The 17,756-nt window shown below is 40.0% G+C and overlaps 2 protein-coding genes across 2 annotated transcripts in view; one reads left to right on the top strand and one right to left on the bottom strand.

Annotated features, from left to right (window-relative positions):
* LOC140749691 (zwei Ig domain protein zig-8) overlaps positions 1–2,567 on the bottom strand; it is a 48,464-nt gene extending 45,897 nt beyond the window's left edge. Inside the window, exon 1 of the mRNA XM_073082813.1 lies at positions 2,201–2,567. The gene's annotated coding sequence lies outside the window, so the exon portion shown is untranslated. The remainder of the gene's footprint in view (positions 1–2,200) is intronic.
* Positions 1–17,756, top strand: part of LOC140749555 (zwei Ig domain protein zig-8) — a 286,333-nt gene that overhangs the window by 105,972 nt on the left and 162,605 nt on the right. The gene's annotated exons all lie outside the window — the stretch shown is intronic.

Below are 17,756 nucleotides of genomic sequence, written 5' to 3'. Positions count from 1 at the left end.
TGACGTAGGCATCCGCTAAGAAAGGATTTTGATCAGTTCTACCCCCAAGGGGATAAAATAGGGGATGAAAATATTACTTCGTAACGCGAGCGAAGCCGCGGGCAAAAGCTCATACTCTTATAAACGTCATTAAACAACTACAAAAATAGTATAGAAGTCTTTACTTAAGTTTGTTACTAAAGCTTTGCTACTCCGAACGGCTAAGAAGTTAGTATCTGCTTTACCACATCCAAATAAGAACATAGCAATGTTATGTCGCTGTTTTAATACAGAGAAAAGCGTCGCAGCACCGCCTCTACCGACGAATTGTGAAATGATTTACCATTTAACATAGGAACAGTTTTATTTCTCTGCCTAATAAAATAATACCTACAATTTTAAAACAAGTCATGTAATTTAAAAAATCAAAAACCCGTATACACAAAAGGCTGAAGTAGAAATTCCAAAAACGGTGAAATAAGTGTTTAATTATTTTTATCCAGAAGGCCAAATACAAAAATTCATAGTGTTTGTTTCAAGATTTATCATTTTACGACGCCTACTGTCGAAACCCATCGAGCCGCTTGAAAGATCTGAAGTAATAAATAAATTTACAAGATACACGCGAAATACATAACCCTTCCTTGGCAGTCGGGTAAAAAAATAAACAATATCTGTTACTAACATCCCCAAATTGAATTTTTAATAGGGTTTCTTTTGTTGTATTGGATCCTTTAAAGAAATAGGTTACGCGGAGTTTTCACCCACCAAAACCTTTGGCGATCCAGTGCGTGCAAATTCGAGATCTTAACTTAAGGCACCGGCATTCCCGTTACGCAATTCCCAGTGGGCCTCTCTCGGAACAAGTAGCTCCAGTTATCGCTGTCTTACTAAGCATGGCCATTTGTGGCTGTGCTAATAGGCGTCTCCTAGGAGTCGCACTATGTATACACGGAATCCGTTTTATAACCATTTCCGTCAGCAAGTTTGCTACTTTTTATATGATATAGAAATATAACAAGCAAACGAGCGTGAAGTCGTAATAAGTGACCTATCTTATTCGTGGACTTCTACGTCAATCTCTCATAGGATTGCAATCGTAATTGAAGTTGGGCATAAAACCATCGATACTTCTAGCACTAATTAGGAACGACTCTTATATCCTCTTATTAGAGTCGAACCACAAAAGGACCTATCTTTTTATTTGCTCCATTATACCTTGAACGTTCATTTAAGCAGTTTAAAATAGCTAAACGTATAATGGTGGCTCTCCCTGATATAGTGAGCACTTAAGTCACTCTACAGTGTGTAGCGTAAATGGTTTCGGGTTCGATGTCTGATCAGGCACACTTTTAAAAAGTAGATTTTTAAATTTTAGGTCTTATGTTGTGTTCGTCTTAGGTACCCAAGACACAATGGAGTAATACAGTACAATTTGTATATAAACGAAGGTATTTTAATAATATACTTGCATACTGGACTTATTTCACGTTAAATACGAGTATCTGAAAGTGCACCATTTCACACTTGGAACAAAGAAACTAACTACCCTACAAATAAATTAAACCTTAAAAACTAGCCATGTCTTTGAAAATTTCTCTACATTTAATTTCATCAAAATCGGTTTAGTTAATTTACCCATGACGATAAACAAAATAGTAACATTAGCACTTGAAATAATCAACTCTACTCCAGTACCTAGTAGTAGTAAAAGTAATGTATTCATGAGTACGTTACGTACATAACCGCATATACGACCCATTGAATAAATCTGAATAGTCAGATAATAATTTACGCTATTTATTAGAAAGTATATTTCATTTAAAGTTTCGCAAGTGTTTTATAGTAGACGTCGTATTTATTAACCTTTTAATTTGAAAGAAACTTATTTTTTAAAATCTTCTTAATTTTTTATTTATATTATCAACTTTATTATAGTTCTCAGAAAATTGCAGTACACTATTTGAAATAAACGTTATCGTTAAAGTAAAAAAAGTAAAGTAATTTTAACGACTTACCGCTTAAGCTACAGACTGTAGTGAGATTGAACGAACTTTACGATTTCATGTCATTATTGAAAATAGGAAGCAATTGTCGTAAACTGCCAACTGTGTCGTTTCACTTGTAATAAAACACCTTATTTATCGTTAATCCATTGACCTGACTTAATATACTATTTACACCAACAATACTTAACTTTAATTTAATACTAAACACTCACCTACAAAATCCTAAAATTATTTCCGGAACTCATTGAAGTCCACTAACAACAATTACAATGTCATCGGAGATCTTAAACAAACAACTGAGTACTTTATGAATTCGCAAGTTCGCAAATTAATCACTGCGCGTCCCATTTAACAGCTCGTAAACACTTGAAAACACTTAGTAACAAAACACTTAAAAGAACAAAAGGTGCGCAAACCACTTCATCCGTTGTCCTTGAAGTTGTCAAAGTTTGAGCACTTGTAATTTCAAGGAGTATACAAAAGTAATTTTACAAAAAAAACGGATAGTCACTTAAGAAATTAGATCGTGAACGTCAAAGTGTAGCACCGTAGCGCGCTACGAGCGTTCGTAGCGATGGGAGATCCGCCACTGCGATGTAGAGGCTAAAACGCGCCTGCGTAGCTTTGCACCACCGTACGCCTGCACTCATGATATATTTCTGCTTCAATTAATCCCAATACTATTTTCAATTACGTCAATGAGTGCAACTGCTGCTTTCATTGTGAAATTTAACTAATTAGGTATCATAATAATAAAATATAATGGAGGAACAGGAGGAGAAACTGATATTTGCAAGCGTAGCTTTTGGTACTCGATCAAATTACTCCAAAGTAACATTATTCTCGTTTTATTGGCAGCATTTCAACAAAAACATTGTGAAATGTTTCCTTTTGAATTTTATATGCTTACTGTGTCAACTTGATTTTGTTTTAATAAAATAATTGGAATAATAAAATCCATAAACAAAATATAATTTAATAAAAAATAGTCTCATAATATAACTATATTTGGGAACTTTTATTAAGAAGTCAAATGTTATTTGTTATTGAAGACTTTATGAAATATATTATGTAAAAATACAATTAAAATATAATTATAATTCTTAAACTTATCTACTTAATCATTTTTATCGTAAAATAACATTTAATTAATAATTAATGACTATTTAGTTCTATATACTATACCTACTGTATTTGGTTTAGAATTAAATAGTCATTTGGTGGGTATTACTAATTAATTATTATTTTACGATAAATATATCAGTATATTTGGTATGATATTACACAATACATTAAAATAACGTAAGCTAATGAAACTAACAATACACAGAGAATATCGCCAACCTTGGACATCTAAAGCTATTAGCAATAAAGTAGGCTGTACTTCACACATCAACACACCCTCGTAAATTGAACGTTATTGAGGAAACGTTGACACGGATGGACGATCAAGTTCCGCCCTTACAAAGATCGTTGTTGACCAATCTAACTCATCAATTTATTATTATACTTACTTACCTTTAAATTTCCTTCAAACACTAGTGATTACTTGATTTTTAAAATTACTGTTTGTTACCCATTCAGAAAACACCAACACAACCAACAACTTTTTAAGACGTTTTATAAGTTTTTGCTTTGAAAAAAAAAACAAAAATGTGATAGCCTACCTTGAAACTTGACCTCTCAATCGGGGGGTCTGAGGTTCATAACCTGGACGCGCACATTTCAGATTTTTCAAAATTACGTACGTATTAGAAATTTATTATTAATTGCTGGCTGAGGAGAACTGAACATAGTAGTGAAACAATTTCTGCCTTACTGCTTTGAAGATGATAGACTTTTATTTAATAAAATAAATTTACTTTTTTATCTGTTTGAGTTATCATATCAAGTAAAATTTACAATAGTTTGGTAAATTAAGCAAAATGTTTAGTAGCTCAACGCTCATTAGTACAGTCAAGATTATCCAAAATGTGTCTTAGGGACAAAGCAGGTAATATCATCAGCATACTCTCGTAAATTGGACGTTATTGAGGAAGTGGAATGACACGGGCGGACGATCAAATGTTCCGTCCAAACACAAAGGGCAACTGCCCAATTCAAATTGTGACCAATTTGTTTTAGTACGTTTCATATGTATGGGATTTTAAATCATGTTACTAAGACTTGTTATTACCAGTCACATGACCTTAAGACTTTATTTATGTCTTGATACATTAGATGATCCGTGTCAGACAAAATCATAGATATATTATCCTACTGAAATATATCTATGGACTAAATCATACTTTTCTCTATAATGTTTTGACAGGCACAGTCCGTGTCTGTGTGATCCGATTTTGGAAGATTTAATACGTTTATACATGTTGTATAGAATAATATTATTGTATTTTGCCTACCACAGCCCATTTCGTATTATTGGAGAAAGGCACAAGTCAGAGGCTAGCCTATGTCGTGTTTTCAAACCGCCCATAGGGCCTCCGACAACGTTTAATGACTGCTATCCAATTGTAACTACATGACGAATAGTTTAACATACCCTCCGAGTTACGGAAATGCAAATAGAGTTTAGTTACTTGCGGTTATTCATCAAATTTCCGACCGCGCCCGATGTTACTAACTATGTTAATACATAATTTTCACAAACCGAAGGACTATAGGCGCTTCTTTATGGAAATAGGTGTATTTAAATTTAATAAGTATTTTATGATTTTAGACTAAAATTATCGTGGAATTGAGACATTTTACTATGTAACGGGTACTCACGATATGCGAAATTTAGAAACTCAGTTATGCCGTGACCACGATCCTTGCAACTGGGTCGAAATATCGGTAGTAAAAAAAATTAACAGCATGAAGGTGGTAGAACCCTTTGTGGTTCGACTCCGGCGGCACAACCGCCACGCCTAATAACAGCAGTGTTCCGTTTTGAAGGATGTGGTAAGGGAGACATACTTTTCCGAGGCGTTCCAGCTTAGTATTCAGGGGTAGCGGCGCATCTGTGGTCGAACTCAGGTAGGAATATCTAATCCTATCTGGGGTTGATTACAGATGTCTACGGGTGGCAGTAGCCTCTTAACATCCGGTGGACTGCATGCTCGTCTACTACTCCCATATTATATAAAAAAAACGCATTTTGTAAGTACTCGTTACATAGTAAAATTACAAATTAAATATACTATATACATAGTATTCACATATTAAATGTAAAGTAATCAACCTAAATACCTAACATGGTTACAGGTTCGTATATTGTTTTGTGAGACACAATTGTTTGGTTTTCTTCCCTCCGTTCATGCTTCCCAATTTCATTACATTCCGCTAACCTTGTTTAAGGCGGGTCAGATAGGCAGGATGTCAGGCGATGACAGGGGGAGGACAGGAGCGCGTTGCTAACCCATTACTGGGCACCCTCTACTAGGCACGGTCTCTTCTCAGAATATATAGGATCTAGGTCTAACGGGCCAAGCGCGGATTGGTAAACGTTACATACTTTTGAAAACGTTTTTAAATGTATTATGTATAATTATTAATACAGTGCAAGGTTGTAAAGAGCATTACATCAGCCCTTTTACGTCGCATTGTGTCGTATGTGTGTGGTTTAAAACAAATATTTAAATATGTTACATTTAAAATATAAGATGTGAATGTAAATTAACTATTTGACGACCCGCGTGGCTGAACGGTCATCATACCGGTCTGACGCGCAGAGGGTCCCGGGTTCGATCCCCGCCCAGACAGATATCTAAATGAAGAATTTAGGTTTCTGTTTCTGGGTCTGGGTGTTTGTGTATTTGTCTCTGTGTGTGTCCATGGCACCCACGATACAGGGAATCATACTGTGAGGCTGTTAGTGTAGAAAGCGTATAAGGCTTAAAGTGATGCAAGGCCAAATGCACGTGCGCTTTTTTGTAAAAATATAAGTAACCGTTCTGAGTAGATATTCCAACCGCGTATCGTGTCGCTTCTACCTGTCTTGTTTCTACGTTAGCAATCGCCTAATGATTTTCAACAGCTGGTCCCTACATTTAATCAACACATCGTTTACCGAGCAACTGACAATTTAACGAATCCTCTAAACACTATGACTTTAAAGAGTGAACTTAATTTTACTAAATATTACGAAAAAAATAATACACACTTACTATTCAAAATAAATAGAAATGTTGAAAATTAAATCCTAATCCTTATAATTCAAAGAATTCTCTAATGAAATATACAACACACCAACACCTAAAAAGAATAAATTTAAACAAGTATTATGAATAAATAAAGAGGTAATTTTAGCACCCAAGAGATTTTTTTAACAAACGTAGGTTCAAAGGGCATTTTCAAATTCATTTTTATGGAAGCGGTATACAACTTGTTAACTTGGAGGGCGATGGAAAGTCATTATTGAAGGGCATGAAACACTCGCAATTTGCTAGATTTAATTAATTTATTTAGTGCAGAGGTAATGTTTAGTATGCCACATTTTAGATTGTTAGAAGTTTGAGTTATATAATTCTAATTCCTTTGAGGTTTTTAAAATAAAACTTTTTTTTTAAATCGCAGGTGCCATAGATACACATAAAGAAGAACACATGTAACAGATCCCAGATGTAACACATAAAATAAAATATATCTGTGAGAGCGGGAGACTCCACGTGATCATTATCCCCAGAGCCGGTCCTTCCCTTTTGCCTTAAGGCACCAGTCCCAATGATAGGTGATGAAGGGCGGTCGTCCATTTGGATAAAGACAACTTCCTCAATCAGAATACCATTTATTGCCACGAAATAGCCAAAACAATAATTGTCTACAACTGTGCAGCAGTAATTCTACGAGATGTTACTCCTTCGAGCGACAAATGTAGAATGCTCTCCGTCCTTTTTTTTTTTTTTTTTTTTTTTGGCGCCCAGATGTAGGTGGAAAAAGGGCTGACCCTCTACGGAGAGGGAGGAGCAAAAAATGCGTCCAAGCACTTACAGGCCGCGACGGCCGGTGCCTGCGTCGTGTGGGGCTGACTGAAAGGTCCTCCTGAAGGGAGGACCATCCCACTAAAAACTCCTTTAAGGCATTCGTCCAAGGGGACCGTACAGCCGACATCGGATAGCGACCTCTCGTTTGCGGAGCGAGAGGCGCTAGCGGCGCTCCCTAGAGAGCTACCGCTGGATAGATGACACTGAAGGTGTCAACGTATCATGAATAAGATTAGAATCGTCGGGAAGACGATTTTCTATGGAGAGTTGTACGCCCCTGTGGGCGGCCAGAAGATTCTCCACATCGGTGGAGAGTTTGTTAGGAGCGTCGGTCAAGATATTTCTTGGCCGACGGCAATTGTAACGGGTAGGAAGAGGGGCAGCATAGTCCGCTGCACCCTTGATTAAGGGGTTGGAATGGTTTTCTGAGCGGTCGAAGAACGCTTCAGAGAATTGTCTGAGGACTTGTTGTATTGGAGCGAGCTCCAGGTCGCGGTGGAGGTCAGCGTTTCTGACATACCAGGGGGCATTAAGTGCCCGACGACAAAAGAGATTTTGTATGACCTGGAGTTTGTCTAGGATGGTGGGATTCGCGTGAGCGAAGACTGGAGAGGCGTATGTTAACACCGGTCGAATGCAAACCTTATACAGCGTTCGCTTATTCCTGGCTGACAACTTGCTGTGTCTGCCAATCATGGCGTTGAGGCGGCTCATGTAAGAGCGGGCGGTATGGGTGACCTTAGAGACGTGGGGTCTAAAGGTGAGGCCCGGGTCAAGGGTAACTCCTAGGTATTTTACTGTGGGCCTCCATGGAATGGGGGCCCCAAGTAATTTGACGGAGGGCAGGTTGTTTAAGCGCCTGCGTTTGTGGTCAAAGCGCATTGCGGAGCTTTTCTCCGCATTGACTTCGATGCGCCATTTCCTAAACCAATCTCCTAACTCGTTGACCGAGCGTTGGAGTTTGGCGAGGACAGATGACTCCTTTTGCCCTTGGATGTAAAGGGCGGTGTCATCGGCGAAGAGTGAGAGCTGCACCCCATTTTTGGGGATAGGAATATCGTTGGAGTACGATATGAATAATGTAGGAGCGAGCACTGAGCCTTGAGGGACTCCGGCTGTTACGGGGCGTGGGGGAGAGAGGATACCTTCGTGCCTGTAGCGGAAGGTTCTGTCCTGAAGGTAGGAAGCCACGATGCGGACTAGGCGATCAGGAAGACCAGAATGGTATAGCTTGTATACCAGTCCTCCATGCCAGACTTTGTCAAAAGCCTTGGCGACGTCGAAGAAGACTGCTAGTGTCTTGTTACGTCTTGGATAAAACCCGCTTGTGATGTACTCGACAATGCGGTGGACTTGTTGGGGGCACGAGTGCTGGAGGCGAAAGCCAAATTGGTGAGGAATGATGAGTGGGGGAGCATCTATTGGGAAGAGGTGCCCTCTTATGTGGACGAGGATCACCCGTTCGAAAACCTTGCCCATTGCATTGAGGAGGCTAATGGGGCGGTGGTTGGAGGGAATATGTTTCGGTTTCCCAGGCTTGGGAATACCGATAACTGTTGCTGTCTTCCAGGCTGTTGGAAAGAAGCTGAGATCGAGGCAGGCATTGAAGATAATGACCAGAAGGGTCAGTGCCTGCTCGGGGAAGTGTTTGAGCGCCAGGTTGGAGATACCATCCGGACCTGGGGCTTTACGAGGTTTCAAACCGCGGATGACGGTCCGGACCTCGTCTGTAGTGATTTTAATGGGAGCAGAGGTGACAGGGAGAGAGATCTTTTTAAGGACCTCCTCCTCCACCTTGTGAATGTGGATAGGGTCGCACGGTTGAGTGCTGGGGGAGCACTGCGCAGCGATGCTATCTGCGAAGCATTCGGCCTTCTCAGCGTCTTCGAAGGCTATGCTGCCGTCGGGACGCGTGAGAGGGGGAGTGCTTGAGAAGGCTTCGGTACGAAATCGTCTAGCGACTTTGTAGAATGCCTTATGAGAAGGTTGGATATCCTCCATGAGAGAGTTCCAGTTGGAGTCCCTCATTTCGGCTAGCCGGGATCTGACTTTCCTTTGGAGGGCGTTAGCGCGCCTCCTAAGGACAGGGGTGGGATACTTGGCGGCCCATCTGAGGGCTGCGTTTTTAGATTGGATTAGCTTCCTGACCTCGTGAGGTAGTTTGCGGTTCGGGACCTCTACCACCTTCGCGTTGTCATGAAGCGAAGTCTGAACTAGCTGGGTGAGTGAGTTCACCGTACTGTCTATTTTCTCCGAGCTCACAAGGTAGTCTGGGGGAATAGTATACGGTGAATCGGGGGCCTCTATGGCCGAGGTGAGAGATTTCTCGTACCCTTCCCAATTAGTGAAGGTTTTCGAGGAGGTATGGGGGGTTGGATCATAGGGACCTAACTGTAGAGAGACTGGACGATGGTCTGAGCCCAGATCGTCCAGTGTTTCGATCGCTCTTGTATTGAGCGCGACGCCTTTAAGGAGGGCGAAATCCAGCACGTCGGGTTCTTGGTCTTCCCGATCGGGGTAGTGGGTTGGCGCTGTTGGAGAGAAGATATCAAAGTCCAGTGCGCGGGAAATGGTTAAGAGTTTCTTACCGTTGGTGTTAGTCAGACGACTGTTCCAAACGGTATGTTTGCAATTGAAATCTCCAAATAGTACGACAGAGTCTCCGAGCGAGAGGAGGGCCTCCAAGTCGCTTTGGAGAGGGGCTTTATTGGCGGGGAGGTAAATTGAGGCTATGATCAGGGACGGGTGTCCTGTCATGCCTAATTTGCATATGGTGGCTTCCATATTGGTGAGCTTGGGTGTTTCCAGAGGGGTGCAATGGAAGGATCTCTTGTAGTAGATGGCAGTGCCTCCGCCACGACGGTCGTCGGCTCTGTCATTACGTACAAGCGCGTAAGAGGGGAGACTTACGCCTTTAAGGGAGGGCTTGAGGAAAGTTTCCTGAACAAGCAACAGGTCGATATCCCTGTTGCGGACGAACTCTTTGAGTTCGGGAATGCAAGGCTTAAGACCTCGTGCATTGAAGGAGATAAGCGAGACGCCTTTAGGTTTTTGACGACCGGGATGAAGGGGTTGAGTATGAACGTTACTCATTGAATGGACTTGAACAACGCTAAGTGTTCAGAGTAGATTGCGATGCGCTCCGCCTGGCTGGCGTTACGCATCTTTTGCGAGACGAGTATGATCTCGTCGAGGTTCACGCCCTTAACGCAGTCCTTAAGGAACATGATATGTTCCCTTACCGATGCGTCTTGGGTGGGACGGGGAGTGGGAGTGGCCTTAGGGGCCGGGGTTGGTGGGGCGGTCGCGGGTGCGACTTTCCTCCAACTCATGGGAGCGGTTGGGGTTTTGGAGGCCCCTAGCCGCGGAAAATTGGTCGAATTGACCGGAGGTGGGCCTGCTTTCGAGGGCTGCTTTTTAGCAACCTTCTTTTGAGCGGGACGGGGGGCTTTAGGGCAGCCACGGTAGTTAGCCGGGTGCCCTGAAGTGGTGCATAGCACGCAGGCAGGAGGGGACTCGTCTTCACGAGTTCTCTTGCACTCACGTGTGGCGTGGGGTTCTAGGCACTTGACGCACCTTGGGGGGGCAGTGCAGTTCGCCGCTGCATGGCCGTAAAGCTGGCAGCGGTGGCACTGGGCAGGGTAGCCACGCTTGTTAGGTGGTTCCACCTTGATCTCAGAAAGGCCACAGATTGTGAGCTCCTTCTCCTTGAAAATGTCCTTGGAGGACGGGGTCTTGGCTAGAATGGCCAGGGCTAGAGGGTATTTGACCCCGTTGCGGTTGTACAACTTGTGTACACCTTCCACGGGGAACCCTTGGTTGACTAGATCCGTTTGGATTTCGTCGGTGGGAAGCTCGTAGGGGAGACCCCTAAGGACCGCTTTGATTTTGCGGTCCTCTTCTAAAGCGTACGTGTGGTACGGGAGTTGAAGGTGAGTTAGGAGCCTAATGAGGCTCCTGAAGTCCTCGGTGGTGGGGCATGAAACGCGAATAGAGTCGCGAAGGTTACGTGCCTTGGTGTAGTGGATCTGTTTTTCCACTAGGGTTTTAGAGAAGTCGGACCATTTCGACTTATCTCTGAAGAAAATGTGTGGGGGCGGTTTGCACTTGGCAAGTGCCGGTTCGCAGCGCGTGGCTGGCTTGGCGGGCTTAGCCGCGGGGGTTGAGCTCTGGGGCTCGGTGGAGGTTTTTGGCACGGGGGCCAGAGTGGAGGCTTTTGGCACGGGGGCCAGAGCGGGGGCCGCTGGGGCTGGGGTGGCTTCGAAAGAGGCCTCGGAAGAGGTTTCACTTGTCGCCTTAGCGACGCGTTTCACCGGTCGTTTCTTGGTCTTCCTCGACTTGACAGGGGTGAAACCCTGGTCGTCGTCGGAGGAGGGGGCGGTGATGAGGGTGTGCTCCGACGATTCGTCGGAGGAGGCGGGGCGTTTGAGCGAGATGGCATCGAAGTCCATCTCGTGTCTCGGGGTGGCATCAGGGGATGCGGGTGAATCAGTAACGGACAGGGGATCCGTTACGGATTTCAGGGGCTCGCAAAGGGAGCGGAGTTTGACTGAGTCAAATGGGCGATTGAGCTCCTTGCTCAAGAGGGAGGACAGAGCCTCGAAAAACCTATCTGTTACCATGTAGGCCATGGTAACCTGGGATGCCTCCCTGCCGAGGCAGGGAGCTAACGGGGAGGGGGAGGGAAATGCAATTACCCCTAAGGGAAAGTAACTGCTACCGTCACCCTTGGGATAGCCCAAGTGCAGTGGGATCGGGTCTGCCGGTTTCTCTCAGGCCGAGAGGTCTGAGAAGCGCACCGGGTCAACGCTAGCTGGTTTCGTTGGCACCGTTAGGTATCCACCAACTCAAACGCGTCGGGACGTGAGTTTTGTTTATTCCCAATAAATTGGCAATAAACAAAGTACGGACCGCTATCGATAATATCGAGTAGGCGAGAACCGGCCGAAAGGCCAGAGAAAATTCTGGGTTAGGAAACACTAGAGCGCGAGCAGGCGGGGCTGCTCGGTCTGGCGTTCAAACGCAGAGTGGAAAAAAAAAAAAGCGCTCTCCGTCCGTAAAGCATCGGTATTTATAGGGACGAAACCAGAGAGGACGGTTTACCTGCTTACACAGGTACAGGTATTTAAATGAATGTTTCCTCAAACTACCTTCAATGATAACAATTTTCATCAAAAATCTAAACTAATCAAAACAATTTGTTAAATTAAATAATTATCTTCGTTCTCACGGCGACATATCATTTAGATGTCTGCTTGACCGGGGAACGAACCTAAACCAAGTACTCTATTCATATAATTATGATTACTGCTCTAAGCAGGGCGTCAATGGCTACCTTTATTAGAACTCAGAATAATAAAAACGGAAATAATATTTTTAACATACTTTTCGAGTATTTTCTTTCATTTGATATTACATAAATGTTTTTACACTTTTAGTCAGCTCAAGCAGTTTGTGGCAAACTCTACTTTTGAAACTTCTGAAAAGTAAGAAAGTTGTTCATACGAGTATGTATATCAAATTTAAAGTTCTCGTTTTAAATAAATATTTTAAATTTTAATGAGTGTACCAATACACACAGAGCTATCATTAAAATAGACTGATAAAACTATAGAAATAAACGTGAGGTATAAAAGTGTATGAGTAAGAACTACAGGAGTGGTTTTTAAACCGCATTATCCTCTACCTCTATTTTCACATTCGTGTTACAATCGGGCAAACATAGTAAAAGAGACACAGTTAGTACACACTCATTTAATAACCTATTGCCACTTTAACTATCCCATTTTAGTATATAATAAAATATCAATACAAAGCATATTTATTTATACAAAATATAGTCACTTCACAAAGCTTATAATATAAAATAAGAATTATAATAATATAAAATAATATTATATCAAAATACAATTTCGGTTATACTATACGTATATATTTGTTTTACAGGTTATACCCCAATCTACTTAATTGCTTTTACACAATACTATTAGTATTTTAAAATAATAACCACGATATTTACATTAAACACATGAATTACTTATCTAACATAGTTTCTTCTTACTTACGAGCTGTCTGCGATACGACTACAAACCGACTAAAAGGGCCGACGTTATCACAGCATTTTTATAGGGATTTTAGATGCATACTACGCGCAATATAAGTGAAACTACCTATTTTAATATTAATTTTTCCATCATTGATGTTAAGACGACAACAATAGCTTGAGCACTTGACCAATGGTAATCTTAATATTTTTAAAAGGTCTGTGTTAGTGATATTATTGTGTTTTACTTTTTCCCACAGAATTCATATATGTGTATTTTAAGCTGAAAAGTAACCTCTACGGTTCAATGAAAGCCCTACATAATTCGGTTTAATAGGTACAAGGATTAGAAACACATAAGATTGATTCATAATTGTGTATTTTTTATTTTTTTCATATACATAGTATTCGTTGAAACCATTGTATCCACGCCATTCTATCGTATCATAATAGTAACTATCGTACAGCAACGTAGCCTGATTCAATCAAAGCGGATCTGTGCGTGCCGGCTAACGGATATCCGCAGATAGTTCTAGTTAAGTTCCTCCTTATTTTTGTAACATACAGGGATAAAGATTAATAAGGCCGCCGGAACCCTAAAATCATGGTCGAATGATCGGATCGAACGAGCCTTCACGGACCGTTTGTTTTCTCTCGTTATTCTGAAATCTTTTTTGCCTTTCTATTATAAAGAACCAATGCTCATAGCGTAGGCTTTATGGAGGGCAGCCGCACCGTATACAGAAATAAATAATCTTTAGTTACCTAATCTACAGGATTAATGTGTCTATTTGTTCATGTCACATATAAGATGTGCGACAATAAATTATAAACAAAAAAACTTAGTATTTCAATGGAGGTTCTTAAGAATTACTCAAATAATGCAGCTTAGACTTCCATGTTATAAGAGCAGAAATTACGATCAAAATTATTCATATTATACAGTAATTTGCATTCTAAAAAATATTTTAGTGTTTTTAAACCAAATAAAATTACCTAATCGCATATTATTAATTGCTTTAAATATACTATATTAAATATCTGCATAATTAATATAATATAAATAATATTTAAAACTTAAGAAAGTTATCTTCCCTTCCATAATATAATGGATAATTCTCTGTTCTTGTATGCGGTTACCTTTATCAGAACCTTGGTCAGAGATAATATGCCTCTGGGTGGTGCTTAGCCGCTGCTTTAGTTGGCTGTTTGTAGCCCATCGACAAACTATAGGGATTAGAGCCAGCTAGTATTTTTGCTCCAAATTAATGCGTTAGCTCATTTTGTGAAAAAGTTTAGTAACTCTGGCATCTGGCATTTATTTTGCTAAAATAGTTTGTAAGATGACAGAACTTTAGTTTAGACAAACTGTTGAAAAGGTTGTAGAACAAGATTTGTTTGAACGGGAAGGTACGTCCGCGACAAACTGCTAGTCAGCTTTGAAGTTGTTGCGAGCTGTAGTCAAACAAATTGGTATGGTGACTCGATTCATTTGTATATTCAGAGCGGACTAGCAGTTTTATGCGGACTATACACACCATTTTGTACCGCGAAGAAGAAGTACCTTATCTTGCGGTTCGGTGGTAGGATGTGAATGCCGGATGACTTACACATGAGGCGACAATAGTTGTTCTCAGGAGTGACACTACATGTAATATTGGCGTCAAATAGAACCTGTTTCCTATGAAGTTATACAGACGTCTGCGGACGGCACTGACCACTAAACATTACGTTGACTACATGTTCCTTTGCTATATACATATCTTATCTCGTAAAAAAAACTAGTCTGTAGATATGTTAAAAAATTTATGAACCAACTACGAACACAAAATTTTAATCAAAATTCTACTTCTTAATAAAGGACTTTTAGTGTAACTAGAACTAGGGACGAATATTGACAAGTAGAACTAATAACTAAATGTATAACGATTTCCATTGACATAATATAATCGAATTCCGAAGCGTTCAGCATTATAAGGTTTCTGAAATGTTGAATATTACATTTCGAGCAATAATCATCAATTTTCCCACTGGTGGGCTAATATTATAAATAAAAATTCTTTAGCATGCACATTTCTACATGAGCTTTTTTCTTTATTGTTAAAGTAATTAGTTATTTGAACCCAGAACTTCAGTATGAAAGAACGATACTCAAGTCGTATAGTCGCTTTAATTAAACAAAATAGTGACTGGTTAATTGACGAAAAATATCAATTCGGTAAAATTTCTATAAAAACCTAAGCCAGAAGATAATAAGTGCCTAATAACTAATATTCTAGTCGTTAATTTCCGCGAACAAAAACGGTTAAACGCTAAAGTATTTCAAACCACAAATTTATTCTCTTTTAAAACTTCAAAAGGTATCCCTCGATCGTATCCTAAATCAAAAGTAATTGTCGGATTTCTTTCTTCATCTCAAGGCGCTATTTCATGCGATTTTGAGCTCTGAGCTCTTCCTCATTAGGGATACGTGTCGAGACCTGATGGACAGTAATTGCGGGGTGAATTTCTTAACGTCCTTAATGGCTCCTTTCATGAGCCTATGTTTGTGCCGTGAAAAATATCTCCGTTAATTTTTAAGTGCCCTGAAACGTTTTATTTGCGCACTTCTTACCAATACTAGCTGTAGACAAAGGTTTTTCTCGCTTAAATACAGTATTTTATAACCTCATCTATTTTCGCAGAGTTTTAGCAGAAGTGCAAAATTATGCGATGCCTTCATGAGCAACGATGGTGCAAAAATAACTCTTTTTCAAAGCCGCTGATACATTGGCGACTATCCTGATGTTGCAAATGTCCGTCAGTGATGATGACTACTTTTTATCGCATAGCCCGTCGACATTTTCGTTAGGTACATCTATAAAATAACACTTATGTCAATTAGTAAAAATATGGAGTTAAGTGCCAATAATAATGATATTATGATTATAAGGGTTATATTACAATAGTGATTATGGTTATACATTTTTTCAATATGTACTTCATATACAAATTGACATTAAAATGGTCCTGTTATAAATTTTAGCAAAAATACTGTATTCTAGGTAGATATTTGCAGATGTATTTTTTTCCACATATAAAAACACGTAACAAACTCGCATACATTTGACTTCTATTGACGATTAAAATCTTTGTAATGAAGGAACAAAACGTCGTTTACGATTCCCTAAAACAGAAATACCAGGACAATTATCATTTTATTTATTTTTACCGAAAACAATTGCTCATTTCTGAAATCACGCATGAATGAACCAAGCTACGTATGTTGAATAACAATTATTCCTTTGTCGAATATTAATTCTTGTCGGTTGTGTTTGGAGTATGGTTCGCATTTACTTTGTGTCAATTTAACTGTAAATGCGAAGAAAAAATATTTTTTTGTTTGATTGCTTCGTATGAATGCTTTTTTTTTGTAACAGACGGGCATACAGTCTTTATTTGTTTTATAGTGGGTTCTGGTTCTGGCCTCGATCGATTTTGATCCTCAGCTGGGCACGTCAACATCTATGTATATTAGGAATTCAGATTTATGTTTCGGATCTAAGTGTTTGTGTTTTCGTCATGCCATCCACTGCATTATGAATCTTAGAGCTGTGAAATGCGTTTGGACTGAGTTCGCCAACCACAGTTATTTTTACGTAAGACCAAGATGTATCGGTCATAGATGCATTGTTTCTAGCCAGATAGACTTCGAAATTATTATTAGTTTTTTCTCCAAAAGGCTATATAGGTCTCGACTTAAGAAGCTATGGGCACCCACTTCTATAGAAGCGTCTGTTACTAAGGAAAAATTGGGCACACTATATAAAATATGTTCACATTTGTATTTCAGTTTTTCCGTTATACCTACCCAGCAAAGCCAAATAACTGTCTTTATTCCAGAAACAATTGAAACGACGAATCTGGAATATTCCACGTCTAGAAATAATACACGTCACTTGAAAGACGATAAATTTGCTCGCAATGGAATATGGATTCCCGCTAAGCTTTTATTTCTTTATGAAGATTTCAAATAAAAGTTGTTAAAAGGTGGCATTAAGAATTTTTAAGGTCTCGTCAAAGAAATAGCGAACAAAACGTATTCATATAATATTTAAACAATTCTTTTGTTATTCGACTGCTGTTTTTTTTTTATAATATTGAAGTAGTAAACGATGATTAGTTTGAAGGTGGTGCAATCCTTTATGGTTCGACTCCGGCGGCATCACTGCCACACCTATTTCTTGCTCGTAACAGTAGTGTTGAGCGCTGTGTTTTGGTTTGAAGGGTGTGGGTAAGGGGGACATAATTTTCCGAGACGTTCCAGCTTAGTCCTCATTGGTAGCGGCGCACCTGTATCTCCTCCAGGTAGGAATTTCTAATCCTATCTGGGGTTGATTACAGATGTCCATGAGCCACAGTAGCCACTTCCCATCAGGTGGACTGCGTATGCTTCTCCTATATTATATAAAAACATTGCCAAAAGTTAGATATTATACATGCTATATCGATATCATGTGAATAAATTTTAGTTATAGATAACGTCTCATTTTGAGTCGCTTCCGTTTCACACCGATCTCACATCAATTTCCTAGCGCCACGCTTTCGCTATCTGTATAAAAATGTCTTTTTACATGTTTTCTTAATAAATGTTATATAAATTATGCAAAGCTTTAGTCGTAAAATATACCTGAAATGTGTGTGGGATGTTATTTCATAACTGCTTTCAAGGTTTATGAATATTATTTTATTTTTATGACTAAAGGTCATGAACTTCTGTAATTC

Source organism: Epargyreus clarus, unplaced genomic scaffold (genome assembly GCF_041222505.1).
Source record: "Epargyreus clarus isolate Ecla_fem2 unplaced genomic scaffold, WU_Ecla_fem_2.2 ptg000018l, whole genome shotgun sequence".
NCBI classification, from domain to species: Eukaryota; Metazoa; Arthropoda; class Insecta; order Lepidoptera; family Hesperiidae; genus Epargyreus; species Epargyreus clarus.
The sequence above is the reverse complement of the archived record's forward strand: the minus strand, read 5'-3'. Positions and strand labels throughout refer to the sequence as shown.